The following is a 23,400-nucleotide window of genomic DNA, read 5'->3' as shown; positions in this document are numbered from 1 at the left end:
TAGGAAACAATACAGGTAAGGCAGAGTCTAGTTTCTAAATGAAGCACCCAAAGTTACCCATCCCCTCTTGGGTAAAAGTCCATCCATATGGGAATGGCCCAGAGCAAGGCCCCACAGCCTGCCACAAGTCTAAAGCATCTTCCAGTGGGGACCCACAGCAAAGGGTCAGAAACAACCAGACAAGCCCAGAAGGAAAAGAGCAAAATCAACATCAAGATAAAAGCTGCCATTGTCACCTCCCCACGGGTCTCACCCACATCTGTGTCACCCAGTCCACGACCAAAAGACAAGCGCAGTTTCTTCACGTGTCTCTAGGCTCCATGCGCCTCCTCCAGGTCTCCTGGCTCCATCCTGCTTCCTACCTCAGTCTCTTCTTCAGCTTCTCCTCTTCCTGCTCAGCTCCACCCTCCCTTGGGTGGGGCAGGGAACCTACCCCTTTCCTGGGGACCACCCTGTTACACAACCACTATGGAAAGCTGTGTGGAGGTTCCTCAAACTACTAAAAATGGAGCTACCATATGACCCAGCCATTCTATTCCTAGGAACCTGCCCAAAGGACACAAAAACATTAATTCAAAATGAAACCTGCGGAGCAGCACCCACCGCTGGGGCAGACCGGGTGTGCAGGGGAGCGCGTCACCGGCACCGGCATTTTGCAGCAGGGACCCTTCTTGCTGGAGACGGTGTGAACCCAGCAGAAGGCTCACCGAGGAGACAGAGGTTAAGCTGGGAGGCTTGCCCACACTGGGCACCTTCTAGCCTGCAGTTCCAGCCCAGAGGGGAGCAGCACCCACCGCTGGGGCAGACCCGGCGTGCAGGGGAGCTCGTTCCTGCATCGCCATTTTGCAGCAGGGATCTTTCTTGCTGGAGACTGTGTGAACCAGCAGAAGGCTCACCAAGGAGACAGAGGTAAGCTGGGAGGCTTGCCCATGCTGGGAGCCTTCTAGCCTGCAGTTCCAGCCCAGAGGGGAGCAGCACCCACCGCTGGGGCAGACCAGGCGTGCAGGGGAGCGCGTCGCCGGCACCGGCATTTTGCAGCAGGGACCCTTCTTGCTGGAGACTGTGTGAACCCAGCAGAAGGCTCACCGAGGAGACAGAGGTTAAGCTGGGAAGTTTGCCCACACCGGACACCTTCTAGCCTGCAGTTCCAGCCCAGAGGGGAGCAGCACCCACCGCTGGGGCAGACCGGGCGTGCATGGGAGCGCTTCCCCGGCTCTGGCATTTTGCAGCAGGGACCCTTCTTGCTGGAGACTGTGTGAACCCAGCAGAAGGCTCACTGAGGAGACAGAGCAGGGACCTGTCTTTGCTGGAGACTTGTGAACCCAGCAGAAGTTCCCCAGAGGAGCCAGTGGTGAGCTGGGAAGGTCGCCCAAGATGCCGGCCAGTACCAGCAACACAGTGTCACAAGGAATACGGCAAATTAGAAAACAGGCAGTAGGGAGTAGAAAAACAACATGCAACCCAGCAACTCCTCAGCAAAATAGCACACCACAAAAAGAAAACCATCTACCAGATTGCAACGACAGTAACTTGGAAGAACTTCTGAGCCTTCCAGATAGAGAATTTAAAATTGCTGTGATTAAAAAACTGACAGAAGTCATAAAGGAAAACAATGATAAGGGGAAAATAATTAATGACCAGAAGAATGAAATTGAGTCCCTAAAGAGGGAAGTAAAAGAAATGCAGGAGATCAAAGAATTAATGGAGATGCTAAAGAACTCTGGGAAAAGCAGTGAAAGCAGAATAGATGAAATGGAAGAACGAATAAGTACTCTTGAAGACACAGAAATAAAAAGAACTAAAACAGAAAAGGAAGGAGAAGTACGAAGGAAAAAGACCGAAGAAAGACTTCGGGAACTATCTGACTCCATGAGGAAAGGAAATATAAGAGTTATAGGAATCCCAGAAGGAGAGGAGAGAGATGTAGGAACAGAGAAAATATTCATGGATATAATTGAAGAGAACTTCCCAAACGCTAAGAAGGATCTGAAAATTGATATACAAGAAGCAAGAAGAACACCAAACTTCCATGACGAAAGGAAAAATACAGCAAGACACATAATAGTAAAGCTCCCAAGAATCCAAGACAAAGAAAAATAATGAAACTAACAAGAGGGAAGAAACAGATAACATTCAAAGGGAAACCAATCAGACTGACATCAGACTTCTCTGAAGAAACACTACGGGCAAGGAGAGAGTGGAGGGACATAGTCAACAGACTCCAAGAAAACAGATGCCAACCAAGAATACTCTATCCCGCAAAGCTCTCCTTCCTCTTTGAAGAAAGAATATGGACCTTCCCAGACAAACAGAAACTCCGGAATTTCATTGGGACTAAACCCCCACTCCAAAAAATACTACAAGGAGTCCTAAAGCCAGAACCTCAGAGGGACGAATAACAACAAAAGAAGGCCAAAGAAAGTTATTAAAAGAATAAATAAATAAAATCAAAGGAAAGACAAACACAATGGCAAATACAGATGCTAACATATCAATACTAACTCTAAATGTAAATGGACTAAACTCTCCAATAAAAAGACACAGAGTTGCAGGCTGGATTAAGAAACAAAACCCAACCTTTTGCTGTCTCCAGGAAACACATTTAGCTGCAAAAGATAAAAATAGACTCAAAGTTAAAGGATGGAAAACAATTCTACAAGCAAATGGACCAAAAAAGAAGGCAGGAACAGCTATACTCATATCAGATAAAACAGATTTCAAACTTAAAAAGATAAAAAGAGACCCCAGTGGTCATTACATTATGATCAAGGGGATAATACTTCAAGAAGAAATAACACTCATTAACATATATTCACCAAACGAAGGAGCACCAAAATATATCAGACAACTATTGGCATCTCTGAAAACAGACATCAGAGAAAACACATATGTAGTGGGAGACTTCAACACACCACTATCAACAATGGATAGATCAACAATACAAAAAATAAGTAAAGACACTAAAGCTCTAAATAAGGATCTAGAGTGCTTAGGCTTAACAGACATATATAGAACACTAAACCCAAAAAAATCTGAGTATACATTTTTCTCAAGCGCACACGGATCATTCTCTAGGATCGATCATATACTGGGGCACAAGACAAACATCAACAGATACACCAAGATTGAAATCATACCAACCATCTTTTCTGACCATGAAGGCATCAAACTAGAAATAAACCATAAAGAGAAGGCAAGGTATTCTCCTACCTCGTGGAGATTGAAACCCACACTACTGGAAGTCCACTGGACTAACGAGGAGATAAAAGAAGAAATTAAAAAATTCTTTGAATTGAATGACAAGGAGGACACCAATTTCCTAAATGTATGGGATGCAGCAAAAGCAGTAATAAGAGGAAAATATATAGCAATAGATGCTCACATCAAGAAACAAGAAAGAACTCAAAGAAACAACCTAATCTCGAAACTCAAAGATCTAGAAAAAGAACAACAAAAAAGCCCCAAAACCAGTAGAAGAAAAGAAATAATAAAAACCAAAGCAGAAATAAATGAAATCGAAACTAAAAAAACAATCCAAAAGATCAATGAAACCAAGAGCTGGTTCTTCGAAAAAATAAATAAAATAGATAAACCCCTTGCCAGGCTCACAAGGGCAAAAAGGGAGAAAGCACAAATAAATAGGATAATAAATGAAAGAGAAGAAATCACAACGGACACAGCAGAAATCAAAAGAATTATTAATAACTACTATGAACAGTTATATGGAAACAAGTTTAACAATCTAGAGGAGATGGACAAATTCCTACAACTCTACAATCACCCAAAGCTAGATAAAGAAGAAATAGAACACCTAAACAGACCAATTACAATTAGCGAAATTGAAATGGTAATCAAAAACCTCCCCAAAAACAAAAGCCCAGGACCTGATGGATTTACAAATGAATTCTACCAAACATTCAGAGACGAATTGGTACCTATCCTTCACAAACTCTTCCAAAAAATTGAGAAGGAAGGTATAATACCTAACACGTTCTATGAAGCCAACATTACACTAATACCAAAACCGAACAAGGACAACACAAAAAAAGAAAACTATAGGCCAATCTCCCTAATGAACACTGATGCAAAAATCCTCAATAAAATTTTAGCTATCAGAATCCAACAGTGTATCCATAAGGTAATTCACCACGACCAAGTAGGATTCATTCCAGGGACACAAGGATGGTTTAACATCCGAAAATCAATCAACGTTATCCAATACATCAACAAAAAGAAATATAAAAACCATATGATAATATCAATAGATGCTGAGAAAGCTTTCGACAAAGTGCAACACCCATTCATGATAAAAGCCCTTGAAATTCTTGGGATACAAGGAACGTACCTCAACATCATAAAGGCCGTATATGACAAGCCAACAGCCAGTATCATTCTCAATGGTGAAAAGCTGAAAGCAATTCCATTAAGATCTGGAACAAGACAAGGATGTCCACTTTCACCACTGCTTTTCAATATAATACTGGAAGTCCTAGCCAGAGCAATAAGACAAGAGAAAGACATCCAAGGAATCCAAATAGGAAAAGAAGAAGTCAAACTATCACTCTTTGCAGATGATATGATAATATACATAGAGAACCCAAAAACTCCACAGAAAACTAATTCAACTCATCAATCAGTTCAGTAAAGTGGCAGGATACAAAATCAACACGCAAAAGTCAGTAGCCTTCCTATATACAAACAATAAATCTGAAGAAGAAGAAATCAAAAAAACCATCCCTTTTATTATTGAAACAAAAAAAATCAAATATTTGGGAATAAATCTAACAAATGAGGTAAAGGACCTATACAAAGAAAACTATAAAACACTGTTAAAAGAAATAGAAGAAGACACAAAGAAATGGAAAGACATCCCCTGCTCATGGATTGGGAGAATAAACATTATTAAAATGGCCATCCTACCAAAAGCAATATACAGATTCAATGCTATTCCAATCAAAATTTCAATGTCATTCTTCAAAGAAATAGAACAATTATTGATGAAATTCATATGGAATCACAAAAAACCCCGAATAGCCAAAGCTCTCCTGAAAAAAAAAGAAGGGAATGGAGGCATCACACTCCCAGACTTCAAACTCTACTACAAAGCCATAATCATCAAAACTGCATGGTATTGGAACAAGAACAGACATACAGACCAATGGAATCGAATAGAAAATCCAGAAATAAACCCACAGATTTATGGTCAACTAATCTTTGACAAAGGAGCAAATATTATGCATTGGAGCAAAGAAAGTTTGTTCAATAAATGGTGCTGGGAAAACTGGGTCGCTACATGCAAAAGAATGAAGCTTGACCACTACCTCACACCATATACAAAAATCAACTCAAAATGGATTAAAGAACTAGACATAAGACCTGAAACCATAAAATACATCGAAGGAAATATAGGCGAAACACTACGTGATTTGCATATCAAAGACATCTTTACAGACACATCACCCAAAGCAGTGATAGTGAAGGCAAAGATCAACAGCTGGGACTACATCAAATTAAAGAGCTTCTGCACAGCAAAAGAGACAATAACAAAAACAAAGAGAAACCCCACCAACTGGGAGAACATTTTTGCACCCAACACTAATGATAAAGGACTGATCACAAAAATCTGCAAAGAGCTGATGAGACTCAACAACAACAAAGAAAATAATCCAGTCAAAAAATGGACAGAGGAACTAAAAAGAAACTTCTCTGAAGAGGAAATGCGAATGGCCAACAGGCATATGAAAAAATGTTCAACATCACTTGCAATCAGGGAAATGCAAATCAAAACTACCATGAGATACCATCTTACACCAGTGAGAATGGCACATATTAAAAAAACTAGCAACAACAAATGTTGGCGAGGTTGTGGAGAAAAAGGAACTCTTCTGCACTGTTGGTGGGAGTGCAAACTGGTCCAACCACTATGGAGAGCTGTGTGGAGTTTTCTGGACCTACTAAACATAGAGCTTCCACAGGATCCAGCAATTCCACTCCTAGGTATTTACCCAAAGAACACAGAAACATCAATTCCAAAGAGCACCTGCACCCCTATGTTTATAGCAGCACTGTTTACAATAGCTAAGCTTTGGAAACAGCCCAAATGCCCAAAAATAGATGACTGGATCAAGAAGATGTGGTACATATATACCATGGAATATTACTCAGCATTCAAAAAAGATAAACACATGCAATTTGCAGCAACATGGATGACGCTGGAAGGGATCATGCTCAGTGAAATAAGCCAAAAAGAAAAAGAAAAATACCGGATGGTCTCACTCATAGCAGGGATCTAGAAAACTTAAATAAGGGACCAGGAAAATGAATAACTATAAGAAAGTGAAAATCAAAATCAACAAAAACTATGAACCAGAGACACTTTTTGGGGGGTAGGGGGCGGGAGGGGAGGGATTGGGGTCAGAATGGGGGGATTGCAATTGTATGGGGAATATAAAAATAAAATTTATTAATTTAAAAAAAAAAAAAACAAAAACAAAAAAACAAAATGAAACCTGCACCCCTATGTTTATTGCAGCCCTGTTTACAATAGATAAGATATGGAAATAACCAAAGTGCCCAAAAAGAGATGACTGGATCAAGGAGATGTGATATATATATATATTATATATATATATTATATATATATAATGGAATACTATTCAGCAATGAAAAAAATAAACCCATGCCATTTGCAGCAACATGGATGGAGCTGAAAGGGATCATGCTCAGTGAAATAAGCCATAAGGACAAAGAAAAACATCGGATGGTTTCACTTATAGGAGGAATGTAGGTGACCCAAATAAAGGACCAGGAAAAAAATTATAATAAAAAAACAAAATTAACAGGCAACTATTAGAGACACAAAACAGGGGAGGGGGAGGAAGAGGGATCAAAATGGGAGAGCATGTTTTCTTTTTTTTTTTTTTTTTTCAAAGGAAGGACTTGATTTCTTTTTTTTTTTTTTTTTTTTTTGTATTTTATTTATTTATTTATTCATTCATTTATACAAGCACTGGGTACAGTCAGAAGGGCGGGAGGGTGAGAGAATTCACCAGAGCCAGAGCAGGGGGCAGAGCAGGCAGAAGGACCGAAGTACACTGCTGAGGGGAGCAGCGGGCGGCAGGAGAGGTCTGCGCACCATGTGGGACCCTCCTCCGGAGGCCCGGGAGCAGCCGGGGATCGAACCGGCGCTGCAGAGGCTGCGGGCGGCTTCGCAACCCAGTGCTCAACCGCTGCGCCACCGGGGAGGCCCATGAGAGCATGTTTTCTTACACAAGGGACTATGGTGATGGTGCACAGGTGAACTGGTGATGGGAATTTTGCAGGGACTACACCTGAATGGAGAAAGCATGCATTGTACAAAAAGGAAGAACGATATAAAATGTATATAAAATAAAATTAAATTATAAAAATAAATAAATTGGTGAACAGGCCATATGCATCGGAAAAATAAATAAGTAAACTCTTCCAACAAACACAAGTTTGAATTTAGTTTCTATATGTAGAAAGAGTTAGACGTTGACATTAAAAATGTAATTACTTTTAACGGTGGGCAGGGGCTTCTAGTTATAAGTTGTCTAGACCTAAAGCTTGCTGGTGCTCTCTGCATAGAGGGAACCTTTTCCAAAGAACACTTTTAGAGATGCAAAGCCTGGGTACTCACTGTTAAATCTTCTCTACCCAGCTCCTTGGTCAACAGTGAGTGTGAGAAACTGGCTTTCCCTGCAGGCATTAGATTTTGCATAGCTGTTTCAGACTCAAGTCTGTGCAGATGCTTTTGCTCTCCTATCTGCCAGAGTCTGAAGGGGTAATTTTTCAAAACATTGCATGGTATGTTTACACGCAATGTGAGCACAGTAGCAACAGAGGCCACACAAGGCAGCAGTCCTGGAACATCCCAGCAATGACACCAGGCAGCATGGAAGTCTCCCAGAGGCCCAGATTGGTGTGGGAGCCCATTGGGTATACCTTAGTGTATGTACCCCAGTGAAGGGAGCACACTGAAGTGGGTGAACCTGAGCAGGTGGACACTTCTGAGCAAACTTAGGCTTTTATTGCTAATCTTCTGCGGGTACTGATTTGGATTATACATAGAAAGATTTGGATTATACATAGAAAAAGTATTTGCCTATCTATAATATCTGTTTATTAAAAACCCATACTGAAATAGTAGGATTTTTTTACCTTGGATAATAATTCAGACAAGTACTTCTCAGCTGGCAGAACAGGTATGCTCCAGCAAAGAATGGTAGTGATTCTCAAGGCCAGCTGAGGATGGTTGAGAATTGGGATTTACCTCCAGAAGGATGGATCAGATTTCAGCACTGTTCAATCCGCAGATACCTTCTGTGGAGACTTACATAATACACTGCCCCCTCCAAGGGAGTGAGGCTGCAGCTAAGGGGAGCTCTATTACTTAAGTGGATTTGTACTGAATGGGGAAAACTAGGTTGAGGACCACATTCACATTTTTTTATTTTTATTTATTTTTAAAGATTTATATTTATGCATACAAGAACTGGGGTGTAGGCCAGAGTTGCAGGGGGGTGAGAGGAATCACCAGAGACAGAGAGGGGAGCAGAACAGGCAGATCTACTGAAATACACTGCTGAGAGGAGCAGCGAGCAAGACAGGAGAGGTCTGCTGCGCCATATGGATCAGTTCCCTGGCTGGGGATGGAGCTCAGGCCTCAGTGGCTGGTGATACCCTGATAGAACTGAGACTTTAACCCCTGTGCCACCAGGGAGGCCCATTCACATATTTTTTAATAAAGTGCTTCTTTACCCATTAACTTTTTATATTGCAGGACTATTTTAATTATTGTAGTAAAAGTTGTTCCCATGAGTTGTTATGGCTTTTCATGCCTTTTAAGTCCTACCACTGACCTAGACCTTATACTACACACAGAATCTGGTTACACTGAATTCTCAATGGAAACTATGCCTCTCTTTTTTCTCTTGGTTTCCCCCAGTGATGCTTTCTCCTCCTTGCTACCCTATTTGGTTATCTGGCTGACAAAATCTTGCTCAGCCATCAGGTATCCACCCATCTCTCAGGCCTTCCTCAACCTTCTATGCCCCCACGCCACCGTACCTCTCAACAGTAGGTGCATCAGCATTTCCTTGCATGTGGCATTCTGTGCTGAGGATGCTGCCTTGCTGGCTTCTGTTCTTCTGCCTGATGAGCTCATCAGTGAAGAGGCTCTTTGCCTGTGTGCTCTGGATGAACAGGATCAATTTCAGCAGCATTGGAGAAAACTACAAAATAACAGTGGTTGGAACCAGGAAGTTGGAAGTTGTGATGGTAGTTTTATGTCAACTTGACTTGAACTTGCATGCCCAGATGTGCTTAAACATTAATTTGGGTGTGTCTATGAGGTTACTTGTGAATCAGATTAATATATGAATCTGTAGAATGAATAAATAAGATTGCCCTCCCTACTGCAGCCCCATCCAATCAGCTGAGGGTCTGAATAGAAGGAAAGGCAAGGTAAGGGAGAATTGCCCTATCTCCTGACTCTTTTCAACTGGGATATATATATCTCCTCCTGCACATAATGAGCTTCTTTCTTTGTATATATAATTATATAGAGACACAGATAGTATAAATATATATAAATACACAGATATACACACACTAATGGGAGCTATCTATAAATATTCTATTGGCTCTGCTTTCGGGAGAACCCTGACAAAGACAGAGGTTTAGCCTCTGGCCATACCTGTGGTCAGCAGAGACCCCACTCCATCTGGCTCACTGCACCACCATCCAGCATGGAACCTCCCTTTCATGATGCTTAATGAGTCACAAACATCTAATTTGTGTTGCAGGAGGAAGGGCCACAGAGGTGGGTTTGCCTCTTCCTATGAAGAATTCTCAGAAACCACACATGATCCTTCATTTACATGGCCAAACCTCGTTCCAAAATGTACTGGGAAAGGGAGATGTTTGAAGAAGCGGCAGTAAACACCACATAGAAGTAACGAAGTAATGAATGAATTCAACTACATGGAAATAAAAATGATTTTGTGTTCTTGAAACTGCAAATGGCATCAAAAGTTGAAATACAGATAGAGAAAAGTATTTTAATTCATATCTTTAATCTCAACAGAGCTCTCACAAGCCAAAATGAAAAAGATTCACAGCCCAATAGAAAAAAAGACAAAGCACATGAAAGGGCAATTCACAAAAAAGAAAACACAAATGGTCTTTAAATAGAAAAAGCTGTTTAACCTCACTCATGATAAAATAAATGCAAATTGAAAATGAGATGCTAAATTAAAAAATGAGGTAGTATCTTTTGTCGGTAAGGATGTTGGGATAGACATTCAGGCATTGCTGAGGCAATAAAAAGCCATAAAATGTCTGCAGAACCATGTGGCAATATTTGTCAAAAAATGTAAAACATTTATCTTTTGATTCAATAAATTCCTCCTATCCCAAACATATATATATCCACACATAAAAATTTCTATATGTACAAGAAAATTTTTACTCCTGGCTTGTAATAACAAAAGATTGGAAACATCCCATATTCACTAAGAAGGCACTGGTTAAACATATTTGTTTCTTGTAACAGATTCCTATTATGTCCTGTCAAAAGAAAATAATGGAGATATTCAGGGTAATGTCATAGAATGATTTCCAAGCTAGATTGTTTAAGTCAAAAAAAGGATGGAAGCATGGTACAGGAGAATGTATATATTATGTTACAATTTGTAAAAAAAGAAAAAGAGGGGAGGGGAGAAAGAACATATGGAAAGTCACTGACTGCATAAAACACCAAGAAACAGGAAATATCTGCCTTTAGGTAGAGGTAGGAAAACAGGAGGCAGCAGTAGGAGAGAGATATTTTCACTGTACTCCCTTTTTATTATGCTAATTTGCATTAAATTTGTATATTTTAGGGAGTCCTTGGTGGTGCAAGGGGTTAAGTTTCAGCACTATGAAGCTATTGGCAGCCACTGCAGCACGAGTTCCATCCCTGGCCAGGGAGTTACCCACATGGCGCAGCAGACCTCCCTGTCTTGCCCACTGCTCCCCTCAGCAGCGTATTTCAGTCAATCTGCCTGTTCTGTTCCCCACTCTGTCTCTGGTGAATTCTCTCACCCCCTGTGACTCTGGCTTACACCCCAATTCTTGTATGCATAAATAAATAAAAATAAATCTTAAAAAATAAATTTGTATATTTTACATTACCTATTCAAAAATAATATTTTGGGTAGATTAGATTGACGGAGAAAACAGATCCTAGCATAGCGCAGGATTATTGAAGACATGCTAGGTAGCAATCTACTGAAAGAGTGTTTGGGATAATGAGCACATTCAGTATTGGAGAAAGATCCAAAAGTCAGGTGGCTCAAGAAATGGTCCTGGGACAATTGCATAACCACATGCAAAAGAATGATCCTTACTTCATACCATATACAACATGTAACTCAAAATGGATGAAAGACCTGTATACAAGAGCAAAAACTAGAATACTCCTAGGAGAAAACACAGCAGTAAATTTTCATGACCCTAGATGTGGCAATCGTTTCTTAGATATGACATCAAAAGCCTAGGAAAGAAACCAAAGAAAAAAATAGGTACATTGAACTTCATCAAAATTAAAAACTCTTGTCCTTCAAAGGACACCATCAAGAAAGTGAAAAGATAACAGAATGGGAGGGGAAATTTTAAGTCATGTGTCTGATAAATCACTCATATCTAGAATGATTAAAAATATTTATCACTCAATAATAAAAAGACAACCCAATTTAAATATGAACAAAGTTTATGAATAGATATTTCTTCAAGAAGATGTACAAATGGCTAACAAGGACATGAAAAGATGCTCAACATCATTAGTCATCAGGGAAGTGCAAATCAAAATCACGATGAGATATTATTCACAGTCATTGGGATGACAATTATCAAAAAGTCAAGTTATAATTCAGACACAAAGAAATCAAAATTCTTACACACTGTTGGTGGAAATGTGAAGTGGAAAACAATCTTACAGTTCCCAAAATATAAAACAAAGTTACCCAGTAATTTCACTGCTAGTTCTATGCTCAAGAGAAATGAAAACATGTTGCACAAAAAGTTATATATGAAAGTCCATAGCATTTGTTCACAATAGCCAAAAGTTGGAAACAACCCAAATGTTTGCCAGCTGACTGATGGATAAATATGTTCTTACTGTACAGTAGAATGTGGCTTAGTAACAAAAAAAATGAAGTACTGATTTATCTTATGCTATGAATGAACCTTGAAAATATCATGTGAAACAAAGTAAACCAGTTATAAAAGACCATGTATTACATGATTCTATTCCTAAGAAATGTTCAAATAGGCAAGTTTATAGGCAGAAATTAGATTCATGGCTCCAAAGGGCTGAAAGGATAGGGAATTGGGGTGAGAGTCTGGGTTTCTTTTTGACATGATAAAATGTTCTATAATTGATAGTGGTGATGGCTGTACAAATCTGTGAAGATACTAAAATCTACTGAATTGAATACTTTGTTTTTTTAAAAGATTTTATCCATTTATTTATACAAGCACTGGGTACAGTCAGAAGCGTGGGAGGGGGCCTCCCCGGTGGCGCAGTGGTTGAGCACTGGGTTGAGAAGCTGCCCACAGCCTCTGTAGCGCTGGTTCGATCCCCGGCTGCTCCCCGGCCACCAGAGGAGGGTCCCACATGGCGCGCAGACCTCTCCTGCCTCCCGCTGCTCCCCTCAGCAATGTACTTCAGTCCTTCTGCCTGCTCTGCTCCCCACTCTGGCTCTGGTGAATTCTCTCACCCTCCCGCGCTTCTGACTGTACCCAGTGCTTGTATAAATAAGTAAATAAATCTTTAAAAAAAAAAAAAAGAAGCACAGGAGAGTGAGAAAATTCACCAGAGACAGAGCGGGGAGCAGAGCAGGCAGACTGACGAAGTACACCGCTAAGGAGAGCAGCTGGCACGGCAGAAGAGGTCTGTGCGCCATGTGGGACCCTCACCGGTGGCCGGGGATCGAACCCGCACTGCAGAGGCTGTGGGCAGCCTTGCAGCCCAGCGTTCAACTGCTGCGCCACCAGGGAGGCCCTGAATTGTACACTTTAAATGGGTGAATTATATATGTAAATTACACCTCCATAAAACTGTTACTAAAAAAAGTTAATTGCTGCTCCCCTCCAAACTATGTGAACAACTTTAAAATGAAAGAAATACTATATCTGTCTAAATGTGCTGGTTTTGTAAAGGTCCATTTTGTTCATATGTGTGTAAACAATTGTGTAATGTTTGTGCCATGTGCATACACACATTTGCACGAATAAAATTGTCAGGAAGAATATTCTTGCCCATGGTTACCTGAGGGTAAGGTGAACAGGTAGAACAGAAACTTTCATTTTTACTTTACTTCCTTCTATGTTGTTTGAATTTTTTACACTTAACTTGCTATTTTGTTAGTCTAGAGAAAAAATGAGAAAAGGCAAAAAATCGAGCTCCTTTTCTACATCTATGAATTAAGGGGTCTTGCTAAGTGCCATACATTATTCTTATCTCCTCATGTACCTGATCTCATCGAATCTTGAAAAGAGCCTTACATAGCCCTATACAATAAGTATTTTCTCTCCTTAACGGCTGGGGATACTGTGTCTCAGTGGAGGTGAGGGACTCCATCAGGCTCTCATACAGAGGTAAGAGGTGGCCAAGACTGGGAGCAGCGCTCTCATCCATGGGACCCCAAGTCCAAGCTCTACCCACCTCCCCATCACTGCTGAAAGGGAACTCCACTTGTTTTTGTACTTATCCCAAAACTGACCTTCTGGAGTCTGTGTTGACAACTACGTATGACAACAATCATCCAACTAAAGTTTGCATATGAAATAAGCCAGGTATGTTCAACAAATTGCAAAGTTCACCAAAATTAAGAGCCAAAATAACACCAACAGAGGCACAGAGCAGCTGGTGAGCAGGCTCCAAGGCTTGACAGATTCTTGTCTTTAAAATGTTTCAGTCATTTAAATATTCATTAGGGATTCCGCATCACTGGGGAAATGGGTTAAATGAGTTAAATGAACTAAATACTACAATTTGCAGTGGAAAAATATCCTAAACTACTTGTTGATTACTGTGCTTTCTGAAGCAAACAGTGGTGTGTCACCAAAGCCAGGCAGCCAAATGGCATTTGAATAGTCTTCCTTCTTGGAAACTCCTCTGTGAGACATCGATTTTCCCTTGTTTTGAAAAATGCTTTTAAAAAATCTAATAGTAGGGCCTCCCCTGGTGGCTCAGCGGTTGAGCACTGGGTTGCAAGGCTGCCCGCAGCCTCTGCAGCGCCAGTTCGATCCCAGGCCACTGGTGAGGGTCCCACCAAAAAAAAAAAAAAAATCTAATAGTATTCATGTGGTTTTCTTTAGAAACAAACAAAAAAACAAAACAAAACAAAACCCAACAACCTGAGCCTTGTGCCTTAAATAAAACTTTTCTCAATTGGCTACAAACATTAGCACTTTAGTGTCCCAGTTCAGTGCTCTGAAGTCATTCATAAGTGTTGTAATCCATTTCTGTGCCAGCCTACAATATTGACTCACCCATGACCAGGTCCAATTTGCTAATTTAGATTTGTCCATCATCTTATGCTTGGGGACTCCCAACATTATGGACCTTGGTGGAAGTTAAGTTTGACATGAGCAAGGAACTCAAACTTGGTCAATTTGCTACACCTGCCCTGACCTTTGACTCGTGTTCATGGCACAAGGATGTAGACAATGAATAATGGGGCAATGGCAGCCATACCCAGTTTCTTGGGGCAGCCAAAGCCATCATGCCAGCCACAACATCCTATATCCACTGTGGCTGGTCGCACAGGTGGCCATTTTCAGCAGCCATGGCCGTGAGATCCTCCCAGGCTAGTTCTGTGTTGTGGCTGTTCCTCTGGCTTCAAAGCTTTTGTCATATCTTATCCAGTCTGTTTCTCCAGCCTTTCTGGCAATTCCATATAATTCTTTTCAAGCTATCTAAGTCAGCTCTGGGGCTCACAGCTACCACCCTGACTGGATAGTCCTACCTGGCTTCAGGATAAAGTAAGAACACTTCAGCCAGGCATCAGAGAATCTTTAGGATCTAGGCCTCACTCACGCCTCCACTTACCCACTGTCTACTCCTACCCCTGAATGACCAAACCAGGCCTCTTCCTCCTGCCATGCCTTAATTTACCCAGTAAAATGCTGCCCAACTCAAATGGCTCCTCTAGTCACCATTTTCCCCATCTCATCTAACAGAGCAGAGCACTTTCCTCTAGTCTCCAGCAGCCCTCCCTGACCACAGGCTCTGAACGAATTTGGCACATTGTATCCATGCGTGTCTGTCCCCAAAGAGGGTGGCAGAGCTCCTTGAAGCAGCAGCCATATTTTCATGCCTCCTATCCCAGAGCCTGGCACAGTAGGCACCTCACAGTGAGCCCTTAACAAACATGTGGGACAACAAATAGAAGCTTATCTTCTAGCAATCAACATTCCAACCTCACTTGCTTACGGGGCAGTGTGGCATTCTTGCTTAATAAAACATGTTGGAAAGTGTTTCAGTGCCTTGAGGAAAGTGCTTAACACAAATTGTTGCCAACAATTTCTTAGCATCTCCCTTTGGGGATCAGTTGACATGCTGGAGAAAATTGTCTCCCTGGGTTCCTGGTGGCTGGAAAATCTCAGGGACTGTGGCATTGAGAAGACGTGGCTCTCTCCTTTGGGCACGGTGGTGGACAGTGGCTCCTCCCGTCTGCGGCTTCTCTTCCACTTTCCTTCAGGAGCAGCCTTGTTGTTTCAGATCCACCTCTTCTTTACTCTTTGTCTCTGTGGTTCAGCTGCAACATCCCTTTGCCCTGCTGCAGCCCATGGTCATGTCCAGTTAATCAGCACATGACAGACTCCCAGGTCACAGCAACTGGCTTTCCTGGGCCAGTGCAAGCTAGGTTTCCTATTTGGAAACTATTTTGGAAGCCAACATGTTTTTCACTAGATTAGCCACACGTAAATCCCTAAGTGACCAGAACTTACGTGTCCGTGCTCTGCAAGATTATACCGGCCAAAGCTTGAGCCACCTCTCCTGTGGGGCCTGTGGCAATTCCTTGCAGACCCAGGCACGACTTGCTCTGATCTGGGACTTGAATCACTCACCCAGTCCTGCAGGAGTTGACCACTGTGGCTCAAAAATTCATATTCCATTTAGGGTACTCTCAAATAAGCCATCTCAAATAAAACCACTCAGGCAGAGGAAGCCTTGCACAAAGTATTCTAGAACTTCCTTGGGGAGGGCAGAGGACTTCATTAAGACCCCACAGCAAGGACTTTGAAGTCTTCGTCACATTTGTGGGTTCTCCCCAAGTCATCTTTGCCTCTCTGGCCTAGCACAGCCCTCCCTGTCTCCCCATTCTCCGGATACTCTGCCCTCTCCCCCTTTCAGAAGCAAACACTTTCTTATTTTCATAGGAAATGAGGCCCTTCGCTCCCTTATCTCAATTCCAGGCAAAACTAGACTATTGGCCGCAATGCAAGAAAATCATGGCAGGCTGGCTGGGGGCAGAGTCAGTATTCAAACCAGTCCACCTCTGTGAGCCAAACCCACCCAGGGAGCGGTGTGAGCCAGCTGGACGCTGATGGATAAAAGGAGAGAGGCAGCAGAGGTGGCAGGAAACACTCAGATTCACTTCATTAGACAAGCAGAAGGTGTCGGAACATGTTAGGGCTTTTGGCAAAGGGACAGAAATGTATGTTGTAAAGTCATTCCTGAGAAAAATGATGTAACAATGATGTGTTTGGGAAAATTGTTCCATTTCCAATTTGTTGTTCAGTTTGTCACAGTGGTGGTTGCTGTTTCCAGACAGTTTTACATGCTTGTTAAATGAGTTATGCCTGTCCTGGCGTGCCTCTGTGGTTCAAAGCACACATTTCAGCAGCTATAGGATGCCAGCAAAAGGGTCCTCAAATCCTTTCCTGTACTGGACAACCTCGGGCTTGTGTGTCTTTGAGAAACAGGCTTGGGAGGTTATTCAAACAGAAGCATATATGTCACTTTATTAAGGGGGGGTTAAGGGAGAAGGAAAGATTGCAGTTTCCTTGGCCATCACGGCAGGGCGCACAGTTAGGGTGTTGAGTCAGAGCCAGGGTGTGAATGGAGCCCTTCTCTTACAATCTAGATGGCCAAAAATGACTCAGCTTCTCACAGTTTTCAATTTTCTCACCTTTAAAATGGGGACAGCAATACCATATCCTCGTGGGACTATTGTGAGGAGAAAATAGAAAAATATGAAGAGCAGAGCCCAGATCGTGGCACATTGTTAAGCCATCAGTAAGTGTCAGGATTCTCATGCTATGTCATTGTTCTGTCTCAACTCAGAGGGCGTATATTGCTTTTCCCATCAGGAGAAACAGGCAGTCGGGCTCCTAAGAGCCTCTGCAATTAAGCAGCACTATGTTTTCTTTGGCCTGTCTTCTGGGGTCCAGCAGTTCTGACAAGGAAGCGACCACAGAGTATTTTCATTTCGCACTTCATCTAGAAAGAGAAGTGACAAACAGCATGGGGAGGAAGATAATTTGTAATACAGTTCAACTCTGGCCTCTAATTTTGAGCATTCCCTCTTATTATGAAAGTTCCCTTAGGTACTGAAAGAAAAAAAATAGCTCACATTATCTCTTCTCATTCTTCACCTATGAAGAAAATGCAGAGAGCCCTACCAGATGCACACTGAGCCTCAGGCAGAGTGACCACCATAGGTTGGACCCGTGTCAGCTTCTCTCAGCGCCACTTCACTTAATTTTCAGTCAACCTTATGAAGAAGCACCTGAGTCCAGAGGCAGTGTGGCTCAGTAGCTCAGTACAAGGACCCTAGACCCCTATTGACTAGATGAGAATCCCAGCTACGTGACTTAGGAAAACCCTGAGCCTTGACATCTTATAGAGAGGCATGAAAGTAACATATGTCTCATGGGATGTAGCAAGGATTTGAGGTGTTCTCATGTGGGAGAGACCTACAACAGTGACTGGCACATGGTAAGTACTAGAAAGTACTATACACGCCTCCCATTAGTTCCTGATGCCCAGGTCCCCAGATCTATTTTGGACACATCTCTCCACTTCCCAGACTTCTTATATATAAATTACAGGGGCCATTTCTTGGGCTTGCAATGGCTCTCATTAGTGTAATTATGAAACATTTGTTTTAAGGACACTAGAAGTTTGGTTTTTAGGTTTTTATTTTTAAGATTTATTTTATTTATTTATGCACATAAGAGCTGGGATGTAGGCCAGAGGTAGTGGGAGGAGGTGAGAGGATTCACCAGAGACAGAGTGGGGAGCAGAACAGGCAAATCTGCTGAAATACACTGCTGAGGGGAGCAGAGGGCAAGACAGGAGAGGTCTGCTGTGCCATGTGGTTCAGCTCCCTGGCTGGGGATCGAACTCATGCTGCAGTGGCTGCCAATAGCTTCACAGTGCTGAGACTTAACCCCTTGTACCACCAGGGAGGTCCACAAGGAGTTTGTTTTATTCAGATATGGTAAGACATGAAGACACGGAAATGACTGACATAAAGGATATTTTTTATCATCACAGATCCCTAGAAACAGGCTTGGCACACCACATCAGGGGAGGTGTTCATACAAGGAAGCACTGGGGCAATTCAAGAGGCAGAGTGTGAGGAAAACATGGGCAAGGGCTTTTATTGTGGTTTCTGTGGGCAGGAACATCAGGGGAAGGTAACAGGATGGGCTAGTTTGAATAATTTAATTTTGGCAGGCTGTGGGGCAAAAGGTCATCCCTAGTTGTCTGCTACCTGGCTCTGGGGGACTAGGGCAAGTAGGTAGTGGTCCAGAGAGTAATGCCCACTGAAGGGGGAAGTGTGGGCTCTGCATTGGTTGGTTAGCACGTGAAAGTCATGATAAGGGGAGTCCTTTACTGTCTCTGGGAATAGGCGAGCCCTGACAGGGGCAGTTTCTCTAGGATGAATGAGGCCCAGATGTCAAAACATCAGAAAATAAAAAACATGACTAGTGCAAGCTTGTACTTCAGCCCAAAGTAAAATGAACCCAGAGAGATGTTGTAGGATTCAAAATACAACTCTGAGCTCATGGCCAAATAAAACATGTCATTAGATTTAATTAACAGTAAAAATGCTACTATAGTTATATTAAAACAATCTACTTTCTGTGTTTAACAATATTTTTTTTAGATAAGACCAAAATGGGAGTTACTCAGTGGGTAATTTGTACGAAGTTCCTTTATGCAGAAAGAGGTTACGAATACTAAATAACTCAAGTATTTGAAATAAAAGTATGCCCTTAAGAATACATATACTGGGTCTCCCTGGTGGCACAGGGGTTAAAGACAGCACTATCAAGCTATCAGCAGCCACCGCAGCATGAGATAGATCGGAGTTCGATACCCGGCTGGCCAGGGAACATTCCACATGTTGCAGCAGACCTCTCCTGTCTCACCCACTGCTCCCCTAGGCAGTGTATTTCAGTAGATCTGCCTGTTCTGCCCCCCATTTTCTCTGGTGAATCCTCTCATACCCCCCAAACTTCTGGCTTGTACCCCAGGCCTTGTATGCATAAATAAATACATCTTTAAAAAAAAAAAGAATACATATACTATGAAAAACCAGCAGAAGTTAAACTGGATTACAAAAAAATTTTGAATGTTTATTCAACATAAGATGGGATAAGTAAAATGGAAAGATAAGCTACAGGATGGAAAAGGATTTTTGTTATACATATAACTGGCAAGATTAGAGTCCAAAATTTATAAACAACTCCTAGGAAAAAAAATAATTTTGACTGTACTTGTTAGGTTTTATTGTTTTATAAATACACAAAGAACATACGACATTAAGATTTGATCAAGAGGTCTATTTTCGGTCTTTCTAATGTCATGTGTATTTTAAATATTCATAGTCCCTTTATTAAGAATTAGAAAGAGCCATAACTGCAGGATCAAACACATGCCCATTTGATTCCCGAATCTTTGCTTAACCACCACCCTAGAGAGCAAGGCTCACTGTGACATGGCCGAAGTGGTCTCACCTGAGCCTGGAGACAGCTCCGTGGAAGAAGGGAGCTTCGAGAACATGCTCTGAAAGCGGAGATCTTTGCCTCCCTGCTGGAGGAACTCCCTTTCTTTCCGCTGTTCCAAAGGAACTGAAGATTCCTCAAGGGTGGCAGATGTGGGCCTCCAGCTGGCTTTGCTCTGGGGAATCCGGTCCCCTTTAGTGTGGCTTTCCCACTGAGCCGTCCACATGGCGTCTAACAACAGGGGACCCTGGCGGCAACATGGGGCTTCAGGGGCAGAAGGACACTGCTGTCATTTCTGCCCATTGAGCCCCATTTCCACTGACCCCACAGGACTCCCCAACATTTCAGGACCTTTGGGCTAGGAATTTCAAAACAAAAAATCCAGTTCAGCAGGCGGCTGGAGGAAGCTAAGTAAAGTGGAGTAGCATTCAAGCCATGGGGTGTTTCAGAGGCCACATTCTACACTTGCAGGGAATTTAAGCTTCAAATATATAATTTTATAGAAGTTGCTCCCAAAGAGACAACTTGAGAGTCCAAGGTAAGCCAGCATCTCCAATTAAAGCCAAAAAGCATGTCAATAATCAGTATTCAGCCCATAGTTGCTGAGCTTTCACTGATTACAAAGAATTTACCTCTTGGAGCGATCTCAAGAGCATAATGCTGCTGAAAGGAAAAAAAGCCAACTCAAAAGCTACCAAACTGTATGATTCCATTTATATAACATTCTCAAAACGACAAATTATAGGGATGGAAAAGAAATGAATAGTTGCCAGGGTGGCCAGGAAATTAATGGAGAAGGGGGACACGGCTATAAATGGGTGTCACAGAGCAGTTCATCGCGGTGGTGGGATAACTCTGCATCTTGAATGTGGTGGTAGTTACACAAGTTTACACCTGTGATGAGATAGCATTGAAAGCATACATTGTTCTAACTCCAGTTCCCTGTTTTCTATACTAAATTATGGTGATGTAAAAATGTAACCACTGGGAAGACTGGGTGAAGGCTACACAGGCTCTCTTATCTTTGCAACTTCTCACCAATATGCAATTATTTTACAATGAAAATTTAGCAAACTAGATACCATACTTGTGCATCACTAGTTAAACCTATAGACTAGAGGTTGGAAAACCATGAACCACAGGCCAACTCTGATCCACCACCTATTTTCACATGGCATGCAATCTAAGAATAATTTATATATATATATATAAAATATATATATTTTAAAGATTTATTTATTTTTGCATACAAGAGCTGGGGTGTAGGCCAGAGGTGTGAGGGTGGGGGGAGTGAGAGGATTCACCAGAGACAGAGTGGTGAGCAGAACAGGTGGACTGACAGAAATACACTTCTCAGGGGAGCAGCAGGAAAGACAGGAGAGGTCTGCTGTACCACGTGGATCAGCTCCCTGGCCAGGGATCAAACTCATGCTAAAATGGCTGTCAATATCTTCATAATGCTGAGACTTAACCCCTTGCACCACCAGGGAGGCCCCCAATTTTTATATTTTTAAGTGGCTGGAAAAACTTATTTTTTAAAATAATGTTTTGTGATAGATGAAAATTATGTGAAATTCAAATCCCAGAGTCCACAAATAAAGTTTTACTGGAATGCACCCATGCACACTGTAGTTGTTGCTACAGAGAGCATATGGATTGCAAAACCTAAATTACTTACTATCTGGCTACTTACAGAAAAAGTTTGCCAACTCTTGCTATAGAACATTTAGGAGTTCTATTATTGCACTATTATGAGCTATGCTAAAGTGAGAAAATCTTTTACTCACTGCTATTCCATGAGTAGAAATAGCCCTAGACTAGAAATCATGAAATAGAGGCATTTAAATTTATAATAGATATTGCCAAACAGTCCTTCAATAATGGTGCTTTAGGGAACAGCTTCTGATAACATGAAGAGAGCTTTTAGCAGATTAACCTTCCTGCTCATAACATTTACAAATGCTGGATGAAAAGAGCAACTGTTTGAGACACTGGAGATCAACTGAAAGCAGGCAGAAATTGATGAGATGTGACTCAGAAAAAGACAAGTAAAGTAAGTGCAATAAGGCATGAAAAGTAAATGAAAGCATAAAGATTGTAAAGGAAGATATGAACTATTTGCAGTTGATTTAGTTATATTTGCAGAAGATTCAAGAGGATCTTCTGTTTTTTAAAGACACTAGAACTAGTAAATAGTCACATTATCTAAAAATAAATTGCATTCCAACATAGCAAAAACGAAAAATAGGAAATTAAAAAATTTCTGAGACCATTAATGGCTGATGTAATTAAAATGTAAGCCATAGATTGACAAGATTTGCAAAACATGTATCTGATAAAGGATTTGTGTTCAGACTATGTAAGGAGCTCTCACAATTTAATAAAAGGGAACAAACAATTCAATTCAATATTTTAAACAATTCAAATTTAATTAAACTTTTAGTTGATGTAAATTTATACGCAGCTGTAAGAAATATATCCCAAGCAGCCTTTACTCAGTTTCCCCAATGATAAGATCTTGCAGAACTATACTACAACCAGGACATTGACATTGACCCAGTCAAAAAACAACATTCCCATAACCAAACGTTCCCTACATTTTCTCCTCCTGGGACTCCTGTTTGAGGCACCGTCAGAACTGTGGATCTATATGTACTCTAGGTGTCTTTAAGAAATGATTTGAAAACTTTTGTTCTCTTGGGAGAATTCCTTGGCCTTTCTGCCTATTTTATTATTTTCCACTTCAGCTGTCCTTCTTCTGTTATTCAACCATCCATCGAGGCTTTGATTTTGGCAGTATCTGGCCTTCTCTAGATCTCTGATTTTTTTTTAAGTTTTTGTTTCATAGGAGCAATAATGGTCCTTGCCCTCTGAAGTTAGTGCTGCTCATTGAAAGCCATGAGCTCTTTTCCTTCCCAGCGTTGTCATGCTTATAGGCCTGTGCATGCAGTCGGTTTTCCATGCACTCTTTCTATTTGACCCCACGAGCAGGTCTGTAGCTTCCAACACAAAGTGAGGAAGGAGTGAGTGTGGGCTACGGGCAGGATGTGCCAACCTTCCAACTCCAGAGCATGAGGGCACCATCCAGGCCAGGTGCCCCACTGGCTATATCTCTGACCACTGCCACAGACCAACTACAGGGAGAGCCCAAACAGTGGATCGATGCCCATGGGACCAGAGGTGAATGATAAGGGAAGAACTTATTTCCCAAGGGAAAGATTTTGGTCTTGTGAACAGCAGTCAAGTCCATCTAGAGAATGACCCTGGGCAAAGAACCTCAATTTCCTCATCTGTAAAATCAGCATCGTCCTAACATGCAAAGCCATAGTGAAGGTTAAATAGTATTTAGTAATACATGTAAAATGCCCA

This window comes from Talpa occidentalis, unplaced genomic scaffold (genome assembly GCF_014898055.3).
Source record: "Talpa occidentalis isolate TD23 unplaced genomic scaffold, MPIMG_talOcc4v2.1 talOcc4.8, whole genome shotgun sequence".
Classification (NCBI taxonomy): domain Eukaryota; kingdom Metazoa; phylum Chordata; class Mammalia; order Eulipotyphla; family Talpidae; genus Talpa; species Talpa occidentalis.
Note: the sequence above shows the minus strand (reverse complement) of the source record.